The sequence below is a fragment of the Cetorhinus maximus genome, chromosome 5 (assembly GCF_964194155.1).
Source record: "Cetorhinus maximus chromosome 5, sCetMax3.hap1.1, whole genome shotgun sequence".
Lineage (NCBI taxonomy): Eukaryota > Metazoa > Chordata > Chondrichthyes > Lamniformes > Cetorhinidae > Cetorhinus > Cetorhinus maximus.
The window spans coordinates 99,371,806-99,391,942 of record NC_135883.1 but is presented as its reverse complement, the minus strand read 5'-3'; the positions used below and the strand labels follow the sequence as shown (position 1 = coordinate 99,391,942).

General features: G+C 47.6%; 1 protein-coding gene across 1 annotated transcript in view; it reads left to right on the top strand.

Moving 5' to 3' along the window:
• The first annotated feature begins 16,407 nt into the window (after positions 1-16,407).
• The window catches only part of LOC144680326 (amine sulfotransferase-like), a 102,918-nt gene continuing 99,188 nt past the window's right edge, over positions 16,408-20,137 (top strand). Inside the window, exon 1 of the mRNA XM_078541308.1 lies at positions 16,408-16,503. The gene's annotated coding sequence lies outside the window, so the exon portion shown is untranslated. The remainder of the gene's footprint in view (positions 16,504-20,137) is intronic.

The following is a 20,137-nucleotide window of genomic DNA, read 5'->3' as shown; positions in this document are numbered from 1 at the left end:
TCCCCTGGTTTCCCACTGCTCTTCGCCGCATTGTATGCTTTCTCTTTAGCTTTTATGCTGTCCCTGACTTCCCTTGTAAGCCATGGTTGCCTCGTCCTCCCTTTAGTATGCTTCTTCTTCCTAGGGATGAATTTTTGCTGTGTCTCCCAAATTACTCCCAGAAACTCCTGCCATTGCTGTTCCACTGTCTTTCCTGCTAGGCTCATCTCCCAGTCAATTCTGGCCAGCTCCTCCCTCATGCCTCTGTGGTTGCCTTTATCCAACTGTAATACTGATACATCTGATTCCAGCTTTTTCCTCTCAAATTGCAAGGTAAATTGTATCATATTATGGTCACTTCCTCCTAAGGGTTCCTTCAACTTAAGCTTCCTTATCAAATCTGCCTCATTACACATCACTAAATCTAGAATTGCCTGTTCCCTAGTGGGCTCCACCACAAGCTGCTCATTTCCCATTAGTCATATTTCTTGGAGTTTTACCCTTCCCTCCCACCCCCCCCCCCCCACCCCCAACTTTCTAGATTAAAGTCCTGTTGATCACCCTTTTTACCCTTTTCGCTAGAACATTGGTCCCGGATCAGTTCAGGTGGAGACCGTCCCAATGGTACAGATCCCTCCTGTTCCAATACTGATGCCAGTGCCCCACGAAATGGAACTCCTCTTTTCCGCACCACTCCTTTAGCCACGTGTTTACTTCCCTTATTCTCGCGTCCCTATGCCAATTTGCACGTGGCTCGGGTAGTAATCCGGAGATTATAACCCTTGAGGACCTGTTCTTTAATTTAGTTCCTAGTTCCTGATAATACCCAAACAGGTCCTCTTTTCTAGTCTTACCTATTTTATTTGTCCCAACGTGGACCACAACAAATGGATTTTTCCCCTCCCTCTCCAATATCCTTTCAAGCCGGTCAGAGATGTCCCTCACCCTGTGGCAACATACCATGTGGGACTCTCGACCCTGTTTACAAAGGATGCTATCAGTTCCCCTAATTATAGAATCCCCTACAACTACCACTTGTCTTTTTGCTCCCCCCTCTTGAATGGCCTCCTGTGCCACGGTGCTGTGGTCAGCTGGCTCATCCTCCCTACAGTCCTGTTCCTCATCCACACAGGGAGCAAGTACCTCGTACCTGTTGGACAAGGTCAAGAGCTGAGGCTCCTCTGTTCCTGAACACAGGATCCCTCTACCTGCCTCACTTGCAGTCACACCCTGCTGACCCTGACCACTGACCGAACTTGAGGTACTTAATCTACCGGGTGTGACCGCCTCCTGAAACAAAGCGTCCAGGTAACTCTTCCCCTTCCCGGATGTGCTGCAGCATCTGGATCTCGGACTCCAGCTCATCAATTCTGAGCCGGAGTTCCTCCAGCAACCAATACTTGCTGCAGATGTGGTCACTGCGGCTCGCAATTGGATCTGCCAGCTCCCACATCATACAGCTACAGCACATCACCTGCCCAGCCATCTCGACTTAGATAATTAATTTATTAATTAGCTTTGCAGTTTTTTTTTCAAATTTGGTGTAGATTTCGTAGCAACCAAACAGGTCACAGCTTTCCTGTGATGTCACTTTTTCAGTTTTTGCTTCAGTTACTCTGTGCCCTGAGGTCACCGTTCTGGTGCTCCTCCCTCCGAGTCTGCTCCCTGGAGACAAGGCCGCAAATCCCCAAAGTAAGCTAGATTTATACTCACCACTCCGGTGCTCCTCCCTCCGAGTCAGCTCTCTGGAGACAAGTCCGCGAATCCCCGAGATAAGCTAGATTTATACTCACCGCTCCAGTGCTCCTCCTTCCGTGTCTGCTCCCAGGATTTACTCACCAATCAGCTGCTTTTTCTTTAAAATCCACTTTCAGAAGAGTGTCCCTCGCAGGTCTGGTACACTCCTGAAGGCACTGCCTCTTCCTCTTTTTTTTAGGTTTGAGGAGGAAAGAGGGATGGAAACACTGCAGCAATGTAATGTTTGGGGCTTTTCCGTTCTTTGACAGTGGGTCCTCCTGAATTCCCTCCTGAGTCGCGGTGTCTGCGGTGACTTCTCCCAGAATGCTTCAGTCACTTCTCACCAGCACCCTCTGTTGGATGCTCTTCCTCCTGTTGAGTGCAAGAGTCCTTCTCAATTCCTTACTGAATCATGGTGTCTGCGGTGACCTCTCCCAGAATTTTTTTTTTGAAAAATATACTTCGTTCATAAAATATCTGGAAGAACATTCCAAACCATTTCAAAATTACCATCACATATGTACAATCAGATTCAACTTTTACACATGTATCACAAGGTGCATCAATACAATCAATGCATATTATAATCATTTCAATATGGTCAATGCAGACAATCAGACAATGGTATTGGAGTTATCAACATACATCATGTTGCACTCTGAGGTGCTTCAATACAATTGTAATACAATTAGTATTCAATGCAGACATTCATTTTGAGCTGTGCAGCCCGAGGGGCTCTCAACAGTTCCCAGTCCCTCGGTGCTCTGTGGCAGAAAGGTCTCAGACAACGACATTTCCCCATTGCGCCTTTGCGGCGGCTGCCCCAAACTTTAGTGCGTCCCTCAGCACGTAGTCCTGGACCTTGGAATGTGCCAGTCTGCAACACTCGTTCGGGGACAACTCTTTGCGCTGGAAGACCAAAAGGTTTCGGGCAGACCAAAAAGCGTCTTTCACTGAGTTGATGATCCTCCAGCTGCAGTTGATGGTTGTCTCGGTGTGTATCCCTGGGAACAGCCCGTAGAGCACAGAGTCCTGTGTCACAGAACTGCTTGGGATGAACCTCAACAGAAACCACTGCATCTCTCTCCAGACCTTCTTTGCAAAGGCACAATCCACAAGGAGGTGAACAACGGTCTCATCCCCACCACATCCACCTCAAGGGCAACGTGCAAAGGTGGTGAGACTCCTGGCGTATTGGAAGGATCTGACGGGGAGGGCCTTTCTCACCACCAGCCAAGTTACGTCTTGGTGCTTGGTGGAAAGTTCTGGCGATGAGGCATTCTGCCAAATGACTTTGACAGTCTGCTCGGGGAACCATCCCACAGGATCCACCCTCTCCTTTTCCCTCAGAGCTTCTAAGATGTTACGTGCCGACCACTGCCTGATGGACTTGTGGTCCAAGGTGTTTCTCTGCATAAATTTTTCCACCAGGGACAGGTGGTACGGCACGGTCCAACTACTTGGAGCGTTCTGCAGCAGCGTGGCCAGACCCATCCTTCTCAACACCGGGGACAGGTAGAACCTCGGCACATAGTGACACTTGGTGTTTGCGTACCGAGAGTCTACACACAGCTTGATGCAGCCGCACACAAAGGTGGCCATCAGTATGAGGGCGATGTTGGGCACGTTTTTTCCCCCTTTATCTAGAGGCGTGTACATCGCATCCCTGTGGACACGATCCATCTTCGACCTCCAGATAAAGCGAAAGATGGCTCGGGTGATCGCCATCGCGTAGGAGTCTGGAATGGGCCAGACCTGCGTCACATACAGCAACAGCGAGAGTGCCTCACAACTGATGATCAGGTTCTTACCCACAATGGAGAGGGAGCGTCGCTCCCACATGCCGAGTTTTCTTTTCACCATAGACACTCGCTCCTTCCAGTTTCTAACACATGCCCCGGTCCCTCCGAACCATATCCCTAGCACCTTCAGGCCGTCAGCCCTGACGGTGAAGGGGACAAAGGCCCAGTTCCCAAAAAACATAGCCACGCTCTTCCCACGATTTACCTTGGCTCCCGAGGCCAGTTCGAACTGGTCGCAGATGTGGATCAGTCTGCGCACCGACAGCGGATCCGAGCAGAAGACGGATACATCGTCCATGTACAGGGAGGCTTTGACCCGAGTGCCTCCACTGCCTGGGATTGTCACACCTCATATGCCCGGATCTTTCCTGATGGACTCAGCAAAGGGCTGTATGCAACACACAAAAAGGACAGGGGAGAGAGGGCAGCTCTGCCTGACTCCAGATTTAATAGGAAAGCTATCTGATTCCCACTCATTGATTGAGACTGCGCTACTGATGTTAGTGTAGAGCAGTTGGATCCAATTGCGAATTCCCTCCCCAAACCCCATTTTGGAGAGCACATCCAACATGTAGGTGTGTGATATTCTGTCAAAGGCCTTCTCCTGATCCAGGCTGATGAGGCAGGTGTCCACACCCCTGTCCTGCACATAGGCAATCGTATCCCTTAGCAGCGCGAGGCTGTCAGAGATCTTCCTGCCCGGCACAGTGCAGGTCTGGTCAGGGTGTATCACCAATTCCAGAGCGGACTTAACCCGATTGGTGATGACCTTGGACAGAATCTTATAGTCCACATTCAACAGTGAAATGGGTTGCCAATTTCTAATTTCCTCCCTTTCCCCCTTGTGCTTGTAGATGAGGGTGATGATGCCTTTCCTCATGGATTCTGACATGCTGCCGGCCAGGAGCATACTCTCATACACTTCTAGCAGGTCTGGGCCCATCCAGTCCCACAGAGCCGAATACAACTCCGCCGGCAAGCCATCGATTCCGGGAGTTTTACTCTTCTCGAAAGACTCAAGGGCCTTAGTCAGTTCGTCAGGAGTTAGCGGTTTGTCCAGGCTCTCCCGTGTACTGTCGTCTAAGACCTCCGTGATAGAGGACAGGAAGGACTGGGAGGCCATGCTGTCTGTGGGCTTCATGTCATACAATCTGGCATAAAAGGATTTGCTGATCCTCAAAATGTCGGACTGCGATGACTTTACTGAGCCGTCTTCTTCCTTCAGGCTGCTGATCACAGAGCTCTTTCTGTGTACCTTTTGGAAGAAGAAACGTGAGCACGTCTCATCCTGCTCCATGGACCAGAAGATGATCTTGGAGGCCTCCGAGGCAAAGAGCGAGGCTTGCTGGCTCTTCACCTCTTGGAGTTCCTCCTTGACCTTGACCCCCATCGACTGCAGCCGGAGCAGATTCTGCATGTTTTTCTGGAGTTGGGACATTTCCCTCTGTTCCTTTCTAGCTTTCTGGGTGCCTTTGAGGATGAAAAACCTCTTGATGTTTCCCTTGATCGCTTCCCACCAGTGTGTCAGGGACTCAAAGAGGGGTTTCACGGTTCTCCAACCTTTGTAATCCCTCTTGAGCTCCTCAATGTTCTCTGGGGTCAGTAGTTGCACGTTTAGCTTCCATGCCCCCCTGCCCACCCTCTGGTCTTCCTCTAAGTGACAGTCAGCCAGTAGGAGGCAGTGGTCAGAGAAGAACACTGGCTTGACGTCAGTGAATCTGACTGCGAGCGAACGGGACACAAACAGGAAGTCTATCCTGGAACAGATGGACCCGTCTGGCCGCGACCAGGTGTATCTACACTGCGCTCCGTCTGCAGGGTTGCTGAAGACATCGTGCAGCTTGGCATCCTTAACTGTTTCCATCAGGGATCTGGACGTAGCGTCCAATCTGCTGTCAGCCCTGCTCGGATCGTCCAGCCGCATCGATGATGCAGTTGAAGTTACCGCCCAGAATGACCGGCCTGGAGGTTGCCAGCAGCAGTGGGAGCTGCTGAAAGACCGCCAGCCGCTCGCCCTTTTGTGACGGGGCATACACGTTAATTAACCGGAGTGGAGCATTTTTGTACATTACGTCTGCTACGAGGAGGCGCCCACCCACCACCTCCTTAACCTCAGAGACGGTGAAGTTGCCTCCTCGCAGCAGAATACCCAGGCTGGAGGAACGAGAGTCAGTTCCTCCCGGCCAGATCGATGGCCCATGGGACCACCATCGTGACCATTGTCTGTAGGAGCTGAGGTGCGGTATCGCACACTCCTGCAGAAACAACAGGTCAGCTTTGATCGTGGCAAGGTAGTCCAAGGTCGCAACACATTGCGTAGTAGATTTAATGCTACACACATTTATGGATACAATCTTTACACCCATTTTAAAGCATTTAGTCTCTTACCAAACCTGTTGTCTCTGAGAGTCCCAGATCTTTGGTCTGCTCCTACATACCCATAGTGTTCACAAATTGCCTCACTTTGGATGGGCTGAGGAAACTATCCTGAACCTCCCCATTGGAGATGTTCTGCTCAGGTGGCATCTGGGGGTTCGTGTAGAGAACAGGATTTGAAATGTCCTCTGTTGGAGAAGTCTCTCCAGTCCCCTCCCCCTCTGGTGTGTTGCTGCTCCCAGCTTCCCGGAGCTGGGGTGCGCTGAGCGCTTCACCGCTCCCAGATTCCTGGGGCTGGGGTGCGCTGGCCTTTTCGGGTTGTAGGCAAAGTTGGGGTGTGCTGGTCTCCTCATTGTCTCCAATGTTCTGGAGCTCGGGTGTCTTGTCCTCCAACTCCCTAGAGCTTTGCCGCTTCTTCTGTAGATACCGCCCATTCCCTTCTTCGTCCGAAGAGCAGCTGCCCTTGCCTTCCGTGTTGGATGGGAGACGCCTCTTTCCACTTGTCTGGGAAGTGGCTTGGTCCCTTCTTAGCCCCTTCTTCCTTTTGGCTTTCTTCACCAGCTGCCACTCCCCCTGCTGATTTTCCGCTGCTTCCTCCTCCTCCATTGATTTGCTCTCCTGAGGAGTGGGAGGTTCAGGGGGTAGTGCTGTTGATTGGCTGTCTGCTGCCTCAATCTTTTCCTCCACCTTGTCTCTCTCTGTGTCCTCCTTTGTCCCGTTATTGTCACTGGGGGCCTTGGTGGTTGGAGTGTTGCAAGTGTCCTTGGTAGTAGTGACATGAAACATTTCCTCTGCTTCCCCCTCATTGGCTTTGGCTGCCTGTGCATAAATGAGGCAGCATTTGGGACAGTTCCTGTAGAGGTGGCCTGCCTCGCCACACAGGTTGCAGCACTTAGTCTGTTTGCAGTCCTTTGTCTGGTGCCCTTTCTGCTTGCAGTTCTTGCAGAGGGCGGCGCTGCAATTGGCCACCACATGACCAGACTTGCCGCATGAGCGACAAAGTTTGGGCTGCCCAGCGTAGACAAGGTAGCCGCGGTTTCTCCCGATAGCGAAGCTGGAAGGAGGGTGGAAGATGGCTCCCTTACCATCGGTCTTGAGCGTGACCTTGACCTGGCGTTTGCATGTCCAAATCCCGAAGGCATCTCTAACCTCGGTGCAGCTCCCAACCTTGTCGACGTACCTGGCAAGGAAGGTGAACACGTCGGTGACAGGGACGTAGGGGTTGTAGAGATGCACAGTCACCACACGGTCCCATTGCAATGGCAGAGCAAAGAGCGGTTCCACCGTCAGGATCTTCATCTCCGGCTGGTCTCCCTTCTCCTCGAACACCTTCAGGAACTTGACGCAAGTTGCCACACGCTTGAAAGTCACGTCGAAACATCCAGCGCTGGGAAGTCTTGCAGGGAGTAGATCTCCTCCGCTTCAAATCCACACGCCTTCAACAGGATCCACTTGATGAAGAAGGCCCGATCCATGGGTCCTCCTCCTTCGCTGTCCTTCACCGTCACCCGAACGGTGTTACATACCCCATGGTATGGGGCTCGATTGGTTATAGCCATCGCTTCACGACTACACTTGATCTTAGCCAAAAGGCCGAGTCGCGGGGTCTGCGGTGACTTCTCCCAGAATGCTTCTGTCACTTCTCACCAGCACCCTCTGGATGCTCTTCCTCCTGTTGAGTGCAAGAGTCCTTCTCCTCGATTCCCTCCTGAGTCGCAGTGGCTGCGGTAACTTCTCCCTGATGCTTCAGTCACTTCTCACCAGCGGCCTCTGTTGGATTTCACCTCATTTCTATATTTCTTCAGTTCTGATGAAGAGTCATACGGACTCGAAAGGTTAACTGTGTTCCTCTCCGCAGATGCTGTCAGACCTGCTGAGTTTTTCCAGCTATTTTTATTTTTGTTTCAGATTTCCAGCATCTGCAGTATTTTGCTTTTATTTAATTAGCCTGATCTAGATTCAAACTCAAGTCTGAGATGAAGGGACAGTGTGCCAACACATTATCCACTGCCCTGATATTAATTTGCTACTCCTCTTATTCCCTTTCAAATTTCCGACATCAGCTCATTTTGCACATTTTTTTTCAATCAGTTAAGAGGTCTGTGTTTGGTGTTTTGTGATCTTAGGAAATGGAAAATCCGTCAAACTCCTAGGAGTAAAACTCCATCTACTGGGTAGATTGCAATCTGGTTAAAAACCTGTCAGGGAGAGTGGCCTAGAAGTATGGCTGCACAGCCCTATATTTTGCCCATTAACTGAACTATTAAAGTCACAGTATGGCCGGCAATAAATCTACTGCCCACCATATCAATTGAGATAGCTTGCTTATTTAAAATGTAGATTATTCATTTTAAATTAGGGTCCCGTGCTCCTTACAGAATCTGTTAACAATTTTTGAATGCCCCTGTGTATCACCTGCTGAACTTGCACAGCATGACATTGTGCTAATTGGTAGGTAGGCACTTAAAGAGATCACACAGGACTTATGATTGAACAAAAACAAAAATACCTGGAAAAACTCAGCAGGTCTGACAGCATCTGCGGAGAGGGATACAGTTGACGTTTCGAGTCCGTATGACCCTTCATCAGAACTAAGAAATATAGAAATGAGGTGAAATATAAGCTGGTAGAGGGGGGTGGGACAGGGAGAGCTCAATAGGGGGCCAGTGATAGATGGAGGCCAAGAAGGGACTGCCAAAGATGTCATAGACCAAAGGACAAAGGGGTGTTGACGGTGGTGATATTATCTAAGAAATGTGCTAATGGGGACATTAAGTGTAGCAAGCAGGACAAGCTAGTGGCAGATAGCCCTAGTGGGGGTGGGGTGGGGGGAAGGGATCGAAATGGGCTAAAAGGTCGAAATAAATTTTAAAATAGGTGGGAAAAGAAAAATATATTTGTAAAACAATTATAAATTATTGGAAAAAGGGGGATCGCAAAGGGGGTGGGGATGGAGGAGAGAGTTCATGATCTGAAATTATGATTGAGTTGTTTACCATTTCTGGCTGTTGGTTAAATGTTGGGCTCTCATTTAACGTGTTTTATCACTCTGGAAAGTTAGTTTTGTTAAAGTGAGCAAGATATTGCATTTTTTTGGCAGCCTCATAGTTTGGCAGCAGCTATGGGTCTGATAGGACTGCCTTTGGGGCTGAAGGATGAGGAGGAGCAGCACGGAAGAGTTCAGAGAGGAGCAGCGGCAGCTACCAGAAGAGGGAGGGGGAGGGCATTGCTTAGGAGACCATATCCACAAATGTAGAATGCAACTATTAAAGGCTGTGCCACTTCTGGATTGAAATCTCCTGGGATCTCTACTGCTTACAGCACTACTGACAGTACATTACATCCTATGTAATGGATTCCAAGATGACACCAAATTGGGTGCAGCAATCCTTTATTTCGAGCACAGCTGAGGATAATACTATTCAATATTTAAGCAATAATTTACAGAGAAATAAAGCAGTATTACCTGTTCCTCCTCTGGGTAGAGTGGATAGTCCAGCTGCCCCTTCCAGTGCAGCATGTCAACCTCTACAGCTAGGAGCTGCTTCATCTATGTTCTTATACCCCTTCCAGTCATATGATGCCACACTTCTGCTGAACTGTCAAAACTGTCATGATTAGCACTCTCCCATTTTTGTCTTCCCTCATCATTCAGTGTGTATAATATCTGATTTCTGAATTGATTGCTTGGTCAAGTTAACCTTTGTTTCCCTTTGACATTTCAGAACAAAATGAGATGCCTCAATCACAGCCAGGTATTTAACGCCTGATGAAGAGTGAGACGGACTCGAAATATTAACTATAAAAACAAAAAGCTACTGCGGATGCTGGAAATCCAAAACAAAAACAGAATTACCTGGAAAAACTCAGCAGGTCTGGCAGCATCGGTGGAGAAGAAAAGAGTCGACGTTTCGAGTCCACATGACCCTTCAACAGAAATGAAGTATAGTTAGGAGAGGAGTGAAATATAAGCTGGTTTAAGGTGGGGGGTGGGGGGAGAAAGCGGGTTTTAGTAAACACCTTGTCAAACACCAGGAGAGAAATGGAAAGCAATGAAGGTGAACAAGGCAGAAGAAACAGGCGGACGTCCGTTTTTGTTTCAAAACATTAACTGTCTTCCTGTCCACAGATGCTGTCAGACCTGCTGAGTTTTTCCAGCTATTTTTGTTTTTGTTTCAGATTTCCAGCATCCGCAATATTTTGCTTTTCTCTCAGGCATTTAATGTGATTGGGGCCATCTGTTTACCAGTTCTCCCTTTCCCTTTGTTTCATAGATACTAGCACTTTCTTATTTGATGATAACCTCCTGATGTGATTATTAAAGTTCCAGTACTCTTTGTTCTCTCTTATTGCTCCGCAGTTTTTAGGTTTAAACGATGTCAGGCATAATAGTAAAGTAGGCAGAAAAATATGTCAATTTCTAAAGCTTTTCAGCAGAAATTTCCATGCTATTGGTGAATGCTTTCTTCTGGAACTATAATGCTTCCATGAACATTAAAGAAATTCAGACCTTATACTACACCATTCTTGATGCTTAAAATAGCATGTCTGCCATTCGCTTACTATCCATACATTGGAGCTCAAATTCCTTAGCAGTTTTGCTGTTAAATTACTGTAACTTCAGAAAAGATGGCATAGAGATGGTTCTATTTATCTTGTAAGCACAGAACACCCTGCCCCACACCAACAAATTAATTTCTCATGGACCCCATGAATTTTGGTGATTCTGACTCCATTAGCTCAGTCAGAATCCAGAATTTCAGTGATGGTAAGTAGGCCAAACAAGTTGGGGCATATAAGCCTCCAGAAGGGCAAATGTGGGGACGAGGCCAGGAAGATAGTTTGCCAGGTGGTTCTTGTAGCCGCCAGAGGTGCTTATGCTGTTTCCTCTTCTCAGTGAAGCTCTTCAGCTGTTCTTAAAAAGGCTCTTGCTTCAGCTGCTCCGCATCGATATCTCTTGGAATTGCAAAATAATAGAGCAGTTGCAGTAAGAAACTTTGGTTTGGTCATACCGTAAGACACCCTATACCTGGTTATACTGTTGGATATCCCCAGACCTGTCGAGGCATGGAAAACATTGCTGCAGGATGCTCACAAGATGCTCAATAAGCCAAGGCAAGCTTGGGTGTTCTTGCTCTCCATGGATACTAGCCTTGATTTGCTATGTATCTATCTAATAGAGGCATAATGGAATGTGGCCAATGTGATTAATTCATGACCACTGCCAGGGGATCTCTCCTGAATGCTCAGACAGCTACCAATTAGGCCTTGGGCTGCTTTGTCATCTCTTCTTTGAACTACACAACTATCATTCAGATAGTCACCTACAAGTTGAGCAGTAATGAAATAGAAACACTTTTGATTCATGTTTGTTGCACTCCTATGCTTAAGAGCACATTAGACTAAATGAGTGCCATCAATGACACCAAGACTTCTGGGACTCCTTTCACTTGGAAAAAAAAATGAGAGCTTTGTCACATTACTTTGCCAATGGACAACAAGGAGCAATGTACTACAAACAATGCAACAATGGAATGCAATACATGATGTTGCTGATGCCCCTAGTGGATAGAAATTATGACAGAAACTGCCACTGGCACCACTAGGCCTGCCCAGGATTAGGTTGAAGGTCCTACATCGCATTGCTCAACTGTACTCCCAACCATCTGAACCCCTCAAAGTGCTTTTAGATCCAAGACCCTGTCCCTGTATTGCAAGGTCACAACCTTCTTTCCCAGTGCTCCCAGGGCTACTCTGTGATGCAAATTCAGTATCCCTTATAATACAACTTGAGTATAACACCCCCATCCATAGGAACCCTTCTAGTGGCCATGGACAATGCCGTGACAGATCTGCAAACAATTACAAAAAAATACAATCAATAATGCTATGAGTGAACTCTTAAACCAGATCTTCTTGTGCCCTGGAATGGATCCATTACAAATGAGAAGGCTATGGAGTCAGATCCAACTGACAACCAAACAAATCAGCCACAAGCTGCAAAATAAAAACAAACAGGCCAACTGGACAATCATGATTTGCAGGCAATATTACATATACGGTAGGTAATGGAAGAGACAAGTCATTTTAAGGTAAGTGTGTTTGCAACCTTTCACAGGATAGTTCTGAGGGGTTTTTTTCTCTACTAGTTCCATTGGAGCAAATTGCTGTACTTTTTTGACCTTGGCATCAATGGAATTCCAAAACTAAAACAAAATGCTGGCGATACTCGGCATCCGTGGAGAGAGAAACTGAGTCAACGTTTCAAGTCTGCGATCTTTCATCCAACTTCAAAATGGTATTTCGGGTTTCCAGCATTCCAGTATCAATGGAATTACAGTACTGAGTCCCCCCAAACCAAAATGTTTGGAAGAACAGAAGGACCCATGGAGTCATTCTAGGAAGGGGAGGCTGTATACAACTGCTCGTTACTTTTCTCCAGTATCCATTCATGCTGACCGAGATTAATATTCTGTAGCTAAAAGTAAAGAACTGCGGATGCTGGAAATCCAAAACAGAAACAGAAATACCTGGAGAAACTCAGCAGGTCTGGCAGCATCAGCGGAGAAGAGCACAGTTGACGTTTCAAGTCCTCATGACCCTTCAACAGAACGAAGTAAAAATAGGAAAGGGGTGAAATATAAGCTGGTTTAAGGGTGGGGGGAGGTGGGGTTTTGGGACAAGAAGCCAGTAATAGGTGGAGATAACCAAAAGATGTCACAGAGAAAAGGACAAAGAGGTGTTAAAGGTGGTGTAATTATCTAAAGGAATGTGCTAATTAAGGGTAGAAAGCAGGACAAACGAGGTACAAATAGCTCTAGTGGGGGTGGGGTGGGGTGAAGGAATACTAAAAATAAAAAATACTAAAAGGTAGAAATAAAACAATGGGTGGAAATACATCTAAAAATAATGGAAATAGGTAGGAAAAGAAAAATCAATATAAATTATTGGAAAAAACAAAAAGGAGGGGGAAGAAACGGAAAGGGGGTGGGGGTGGGGATGGAGGAGAGAGTTCATGATATAAAGTTGTTGAACTCAATATTCAGTCCGGAAGGCTGTAAAGTGCCTAGTCGGAAGATGAAGTGCTGTTCCTCCAGTTTGCGTTGAGCTTCACTGGAACAATGCAGCAAGCCAAGGACAGACATGTGGGCATGAGAGCAGGGTGGGGTGTTGAAATGGCAAGCGACAGGGAGGTCTGGGTAATGCTTGCAGACAGACCGAAGGTGTTCTGCAAAGCGGTCACCCAGTCTGCGTTTGGTCTCTCCAATGTAGAGGAAACCGCATTGGGAGCAACGAATGCAGTAGACTAAGTTGAGGGAAGTGCAAGTGAGATGCTGCTTCACTTGAAAGGAGTGTTTGGGCCCTTGGACGGTGAGGAGAGAGGAAGTGAAGGGGCAGGTGTTGCATCTTCTGCGGTTGCATGGGAAGGTGCCGTGGGAGGGTGTTGAGGAGTAGGGGGTGATGGAGGAGTGGACCAGGGTGTCATGGAGGGAACGATCCCTATGGAATTCTGCCAGGAGGGGTGAAGGGAAGATGTATTTGGTGGTGGCATCATGCTGGAGTTGGCGGAAATGGCGGAGGATGATCCTTTGAATGCGGAGGCTGGTGGGGTGATAAGTGAGGACAAGGGGGACCCTATCGTGTTTCTGGGAGGGAGGAGAAGGCGTGAGGGCGGATGCGCGGGAGATGGGCCGGACACGGTTGAGGGCCCTGTCAACCACCGTGGGTGGAAAACCTCGGTTAAGGAAGAAGGAGGACATGTCAGAGGAACTGTTTTTGAAAGTGGCATCTTCAGAACAGATACGACAGAGGCCAAGGAACTGAGAGAATGGGATGGAGTCCTTACAGGAAGCGGGGTGTGAGGAGCTGTAGTCGAGGTAGCTGTGGGAGTCGGTAGGCTTGTAATGGATATTGGTGGACAGTCTATCACCAGAAATTGAGACAGAGAGGTCAAGGAAGGGAAGGGAAGTGTCAGAGATGGACCATGTGAAAATGATAGAGGGTTGGAAATTGGAAGCAAAATTAATAAATTTTTCCAGGTCCCGACGAGAGCATGAAGCAGCACCCAAGTAATCATCGATGTACCGGAGAAAGAGTTGTGGGAGGGGACCGGAGTAGGACTGGAACAAGGAATGTTCCACATACTCCATAAAGGGACAGGTATAGCTGGGGCCCATGCGGGTACCCATAGCCACACCTTTTATTTGGAGGAAGTGAGAGGAGTTAAAGGAGAAATTGTTCAGTGTGAGAACAAGTTCAGCCAGACGGAGGAGAGTAGTGGTGGATGGGGATTGTTCGGGCCTTTGTACGAGGAAGAAGCGGAGAGCCACGAGACAATCCCCGTGGGGGACGGAGGTGTAGAGGGATTGGACGTCCATGGTGAAGAGGAGGCGGTTGGGGCCAGGGAACTGGAAATTGTTGATGTGACGTAAGGTGTCGGAGGAATCACGGATGTAGGTGGGAAGGGACTGGACAAGGGGAGAGAGAAGGGAGTCAAGATAGTGAGAAATGAGTTCCGTGGGGCAGGAGCAGGCTGACACGATCGGTCTGCCGGGACAGTCCTGTTTGTGGATTTTGATTAGGAGGTAGAAGCGGGCCGTCCGAGGTTGGGCGACTATCAGGTTGGAAGCTGTGGAAGGAAGATCTCCAGAGGAGATGAAGTCAGTGACAGTCCTGAAAACAATGGCTTGATGTTCAGTGGTGGGGTCATGGTCCAGGAAGAGGTAGGAGGAAGTGTCTGCGAGTTGACGCTCAGCCTCCGTGAGGTAGAGGTCAATGCGCCAGACAACAACAGCACCACCCTTGTCAGCGGGTTTGATGTTAGGGTTGGACCTGAGAGAACGGAGTGCAGTAAGTTCAGAGAGAGACAGGTTAGAATGGGTGAGAGGAGCAGAGAAATTGAGACCGACTCCCACAGCTACCTCGACTGCAGCTCCTCACACCCTGCTTCCTGTAAGGACTCCATCCCATTCTCTCAGTCCCTTTGCCTCCATCGCATCTGTTCTGATGATGCCACTTTCAAAAACAGTTCCTTCTTCCTTAACCGAGATTTTCCACCCACGGTGGTTGACAGGGCCCTCAACCGTGTCCGGCCCATCTCCCGTGCATCCGCCCTCACGCCTTCTCCTCTCTCCCAGAAACATGATAGGGTCCCCCTTGTCCTCACTTATCACCCCACCAGCCTCCGCATTCAAAGGATCATCCTCGGCCATTTCTGCAAACTCCAGCATGATGCCACCACCAAACACATCTTCCCTTCACCCCCTCCAGCGGCATTCCGTAGGGATCGTTCCCTCCATGATACCCTGGTCCACTCCTCCATCACACCCTACTCCTCAACCCCCTCCCACGGCACCTACCCATGCAACCTCAGAAGATGCAACACCTGCCCCTTCACTTCCTCTCTCCTCACCGTCCAAGGGCCCAAACACTCCTTTCAAGTGAAGCAGCATTTCACTTGCACTTTCCTCAACTTAGTCTACTGCATTCGTTGCTCCCAATGCGGTTTCCTCTACATTGGAGAGACCAAACGCAGACTGGGTGACCGCTTTGCAGAACACCTTCGGTCTGTCTGCAAGCATTACCCAGACCTCCCTGTCGCTTGCATTTCAACACTCCACCCTGCTCTCATGCCCACGTCTGTCCTTGGCTTGCTGCATTGTTCCAGTGAAGCTCAACGCAAACTGGAGGAACAGCACCTCATCTTCCGACTAGGCACTTTACAGCCTTCTGGACTGAATATTGAGTTCAACAATTTTAGATCATGAACTCTCTCCTCCATCCCCACCCCCTTTCCGTTTCTTCCCCCTCCTTTTTGTTTTTTCCAATAATTTATATAGATTTTTCTTTTCCCACCTATTTCCATTATTTTTAAATGTATTTCCACCCATTGTTTTATTTCTACCTTTTAGTATTTTTTATTTTTAGTATTCCTTCACCCCACCCCACCCCCACTAGAGCTATTTGTGCCTTGTTTGTCCTGCTTTCTATCCTTAATTAGCACATTCCTTTAGATAATTACACCACCTTCAACACCTCTTTGTCCTTTTGTCTGTGACATCTTTTGGTTATCTCCACCTATTACTGGCTTCTTGTCCCAACAACCCGCACCCCCCAAACCAGCTTATATTTCACACCTTTCCTATTTTTACTTCGTTCTGTGGAAGGGTCATGAGGACTCGAAACGTCAACTGTGCTCTTCTCCGCTGATGCTGCCAGACCTGCTGAGTTTTTCCAGGTATTTCTGTTTCTGTTTTTGTTTGTGTTTAATATTCTGTACTTTGGCTGATTATTGGTGCGTGCATAGGACCAGTTTGTTATGACCTGTGCGAATGACTTACCAAGCCAGGGCTATTAAGTTAAAACAAAAGCAAATTTTAAGTTATAAACCGGTTTGGCGACACTTGTCAAAATACCACTAAACAAATTGCGTAGACTCAACCCACCTTTGTCAGTTCTACGCCAAGGCAGTGGGGTGATCAGTTACACAGAGGCTTTTCTGAAAGAAGTGCTGGGAAAGCAGATACAAGAGTTATTGGGAGTTTCCGTGGCGCCTGTGTACGGAGCTCGTGGAGGCTCGTAAAATTAAGCTGGTTCTTTTACAAGCAAGGTAACTGATAGAAAGATTTAAAAAGCCTTTGCACTGATTTTGTTTCTTAAATTACTAAGAAACCTAAAAAAGTTGGGGGGGGGGGACGCATAATTGGTTGACCTGGACGGATTAAAGTCTGAAATAGAAGCAAAGTACTGCGGATGTTGGAAATCTGAAACAAAAATAGAAAATGCTGGAAAAACGCAGCAGGTCCAGCAGCATCTGTGGAGAGAGAAACAGAGTTAATTTTTCTAGTCTCTATGACCCTTCTTAGGAGCTGAGGTGTGATGAAATTAATACTGTTTGGGATGGGGTAGGTGAAGGCCCTCAAGGGTTATAATCTCCGGATTACTACCCGAGCCACGTGCAAATTGGCATAGGGATGCGAGAATAAGGGAAGTAAACATGTGGCTAAAGGAGTGGTGCGGGAAAGAGGGGTTCCATTTCGTGGGGCACTGGCATCAGTATTGGAACAGGAGGGATCTGTACCGTTGGGACGGTCTCCACCTGAACCGATCTGGGATCAATGTTCTAGCGAAAAGGGTAAATAGGGTGGTCAACAGGACTTTAAACTAGAAAGTGGGTGGGGGGGGGGGAAGGAAGGGTAAAACTCCAAGAAATATGACTAATGGGAAACAAACCAGCAGGTTAGCATGTGGGGGGCGTGGATTCAACTTCATGGAAAATTATGAAAAAACTGAAAAGAAAGGAGAGCCCAGGAGAGGCTATTAAAATCTCCAGAACACAAAATAGGACAGAGTGTTTGGAAAGGGCTAGGAATCTACCTTCAAGCACATCAGATAAAGGGACGACAATGAGAAAGGGGGTGGGAAATACAGGACGGAAGGTGTTTTATCTGAATGCACGCAGTATACAAAATAAGGTAAATGAGTTTGTGGCGCAGATTGAAATTGGCAGGTATGATGTGGTGGGCATTACGGAGTCATGGCTGAAAGGGGATCAGGACTGGGAGCTAAATATCCAAGGATATACATCCTATCGAAAAGATAGGCAGGTTGGCAGAGGGGGTGGGGTTGCTTTGTTAGTAAGAAATGAAATTAAATCGATAGCAAGAAATGACATAGGGTCAGATGATGTAGAATCTGTGTGGGTAGAGTTGAGGAACCGCAAAGGTAAAAAAACCATAATGGGAGTTATGTACAGGCCTCCAAACAGTAGTCAGGATGTGGGGCACAAGATACACCAGGAGATAGAAAAGGTGTGTAAGAAAGGCAAGGTTACAGTGATCATGGGGGATTTCAATATGCAGATAGACTGGGAAAATCAGGTTGGTAGTGGATCCCAAGAAAAGGAATTTGTGGAAAGTCTACGAGATGGCTTTTTGGAGCAGCTTGTGGTGGAGCCCACTAGGGAACAGGCAATTCTAAATTTAGTGATGTGTAATGAGGCAGATTTGATAAGGGAGCTTAAGGTGAAGGAACCCTTAGGAGGAAGTGACCATAATATGATAGAATTTACCCTTCAATTTGAGAGGAAAAAGCTGGAATCAGATGTAACGGTATTACAATTAAATAAAGGCAACTACAGAAGCATGAGGGAGAAGCTGGCCAGAATTGACTGGGAGATGAGCCTAGCAGGAAAGACAGTGGAACAGCAATGGCAGGAGTTTCTGGGAGTAATTTGGGAGACACAGCAAAAATTCATCCCTAGGAAGAAACATACTAAAGGGAGGACGAGGCAACCATGGCTGACAAAGGAAGTCAGGGACAGCATAAAAGCTAAAGAGAAAGCATACAATGCGGCAAAGAGCAGTGGGAAACCAGGGGATTGGGAAGCCTACGAAGACCAACAGAGGACAACTAAAAAAGAAATAAGGAGGGAGAAGATTAAATATGAGGGTAAACTAACCAGTAATATAAAAGAAGATTGCAAGAATTTTTTTAGATATATAAAGGGTAAGAGAGAGGCAAAAGTGGACATTAGGCCGCTGGAAAATGACGCTGGAGAAGTGTAGTGGGGAACAAAGCAATGGCGGAGGAACTGAATAGGTACTTTTCATCAATCTTCATGGTGGAAGACACGAGTAACATCCCCAAAGTTCAAGAGAGCCGGGGGGCAGAGGTGACTATGGTGGCCATTACCAAGGAGAAGGTGCTAGGAAAACTGAAAGGTCTGAAGGTGGATAAATCACCTGGACCAGATGGATTACACCCCAGAGTTCTGAAGGAGATAGCTGAAGAGACAGTGGAGACATTAGTGGTGATCTTTCAGGAAGCACACGAGTCAGGGAGGTCCCAGAGGACTGGAAAATCGCTAATGTAACCCCCCTGTTTAAGAAGGGAGTGAGGCAAAAGACGGGAAATTACAGGCCAATTAGCCTGACCTCGGTCGTTGGTAAGATTTCAGAGTCCATTATTAAGGATGAGATTTCAGAATACTTGGAAGTGCATGGTAAAATAGGACAAAGTCAGCATGGTTTCATCAAGGGGAGGTCATGCCTGACAAACCTGTTAGAATTCTTTGAGGTGGTAACGAGTAGGTTAGACAAAGGAGAGCCAATGGATGTTATCTACTTGGACTTCCAGAAGGCCTTTGACAAGGTGCCGCACAGGAGGCTGCTCAGTAAGATAAGAGCCCATGGTTTTAGAGGCAAGGTACTAGCATGGATAGAAGATTGGCTGTCTGGCAGGAGGCAGAGAGTGGGGATAAGGGGGTCCTTCTCAGGATGGCGGCCGGTGACTAATGGAGTTCCTCGGGTGTCAGTGTTGGGACCACAACTTTTCACTTTATATATTAATGATCTAGATGAAGGAACTGAGGGCATCCTTGCTAAGTTTGCAGGTGATACAAAGATAGGTGAAGGGACAGGTAGTATTTAGGAGGCGGGGAGGCTGCAAAAGGATTTGGACAGGTTAGGAGAATGGGCAAAGAAATGGCAGATGGAATACAATGTGGGGAAGTGTGAGGTCATGCACTTTGGTGGGAAGAATAGAGGCATAGACTATTTTCTAAATGGGGAGAGAATTCAGAAGTCTGGAGTGCAAAGGGAATTGGGAGTCCTAGTCCAGGATTCTCTTAAGGTTAACTTGCAGATTGAGTCGGTTAGGAAGGCAAATGCAATGTTGGCATTTATTTCGAGAGGACTAGAATATAAAAGCAAGGATGTGCTGCTGAGGCTTTATAAGGCTCTGGTCAAACCACATTTAGAATATTGTGAGCAATCTTGGGCCCCGTATCTCAGGAAGGATGTGCTGGCCCTGGAGAGGGTCCAGAGGAGGTTCACGAGAACGATCCCAGGAATGAAAGGCTTAACATATGAGGAACGTTTGAGGACTCGATGGAGTTTAGAAGGATGAGGGGGGATCTGATTGAAACTTACAGAATACTGAAAGGCCTGGATAGAGTGGACGTGGGGAAGATGTTTCCATTAGTAGGAGAGACTAGGACCCGAGGGCACAGCCTCAGAGTAAAGGGAAGACCTTTTAGAACAGAGATGAGGAGAAACTTCTTTAGCCAGAGAGTGGTGAATATATGGAATTCATCGCCACAGTAGGCAGTGGAGGCCAGGTCATTGAGTGTATTTAAGACGGAGATAGATAAGTTCATTAATAGTAAGTGGATCAAAGGTTACGGGGAGAAGGCGGGAGAATGGGGTTGAGAAACTCATCAGCCGTGATTGAATGGCGGAGCA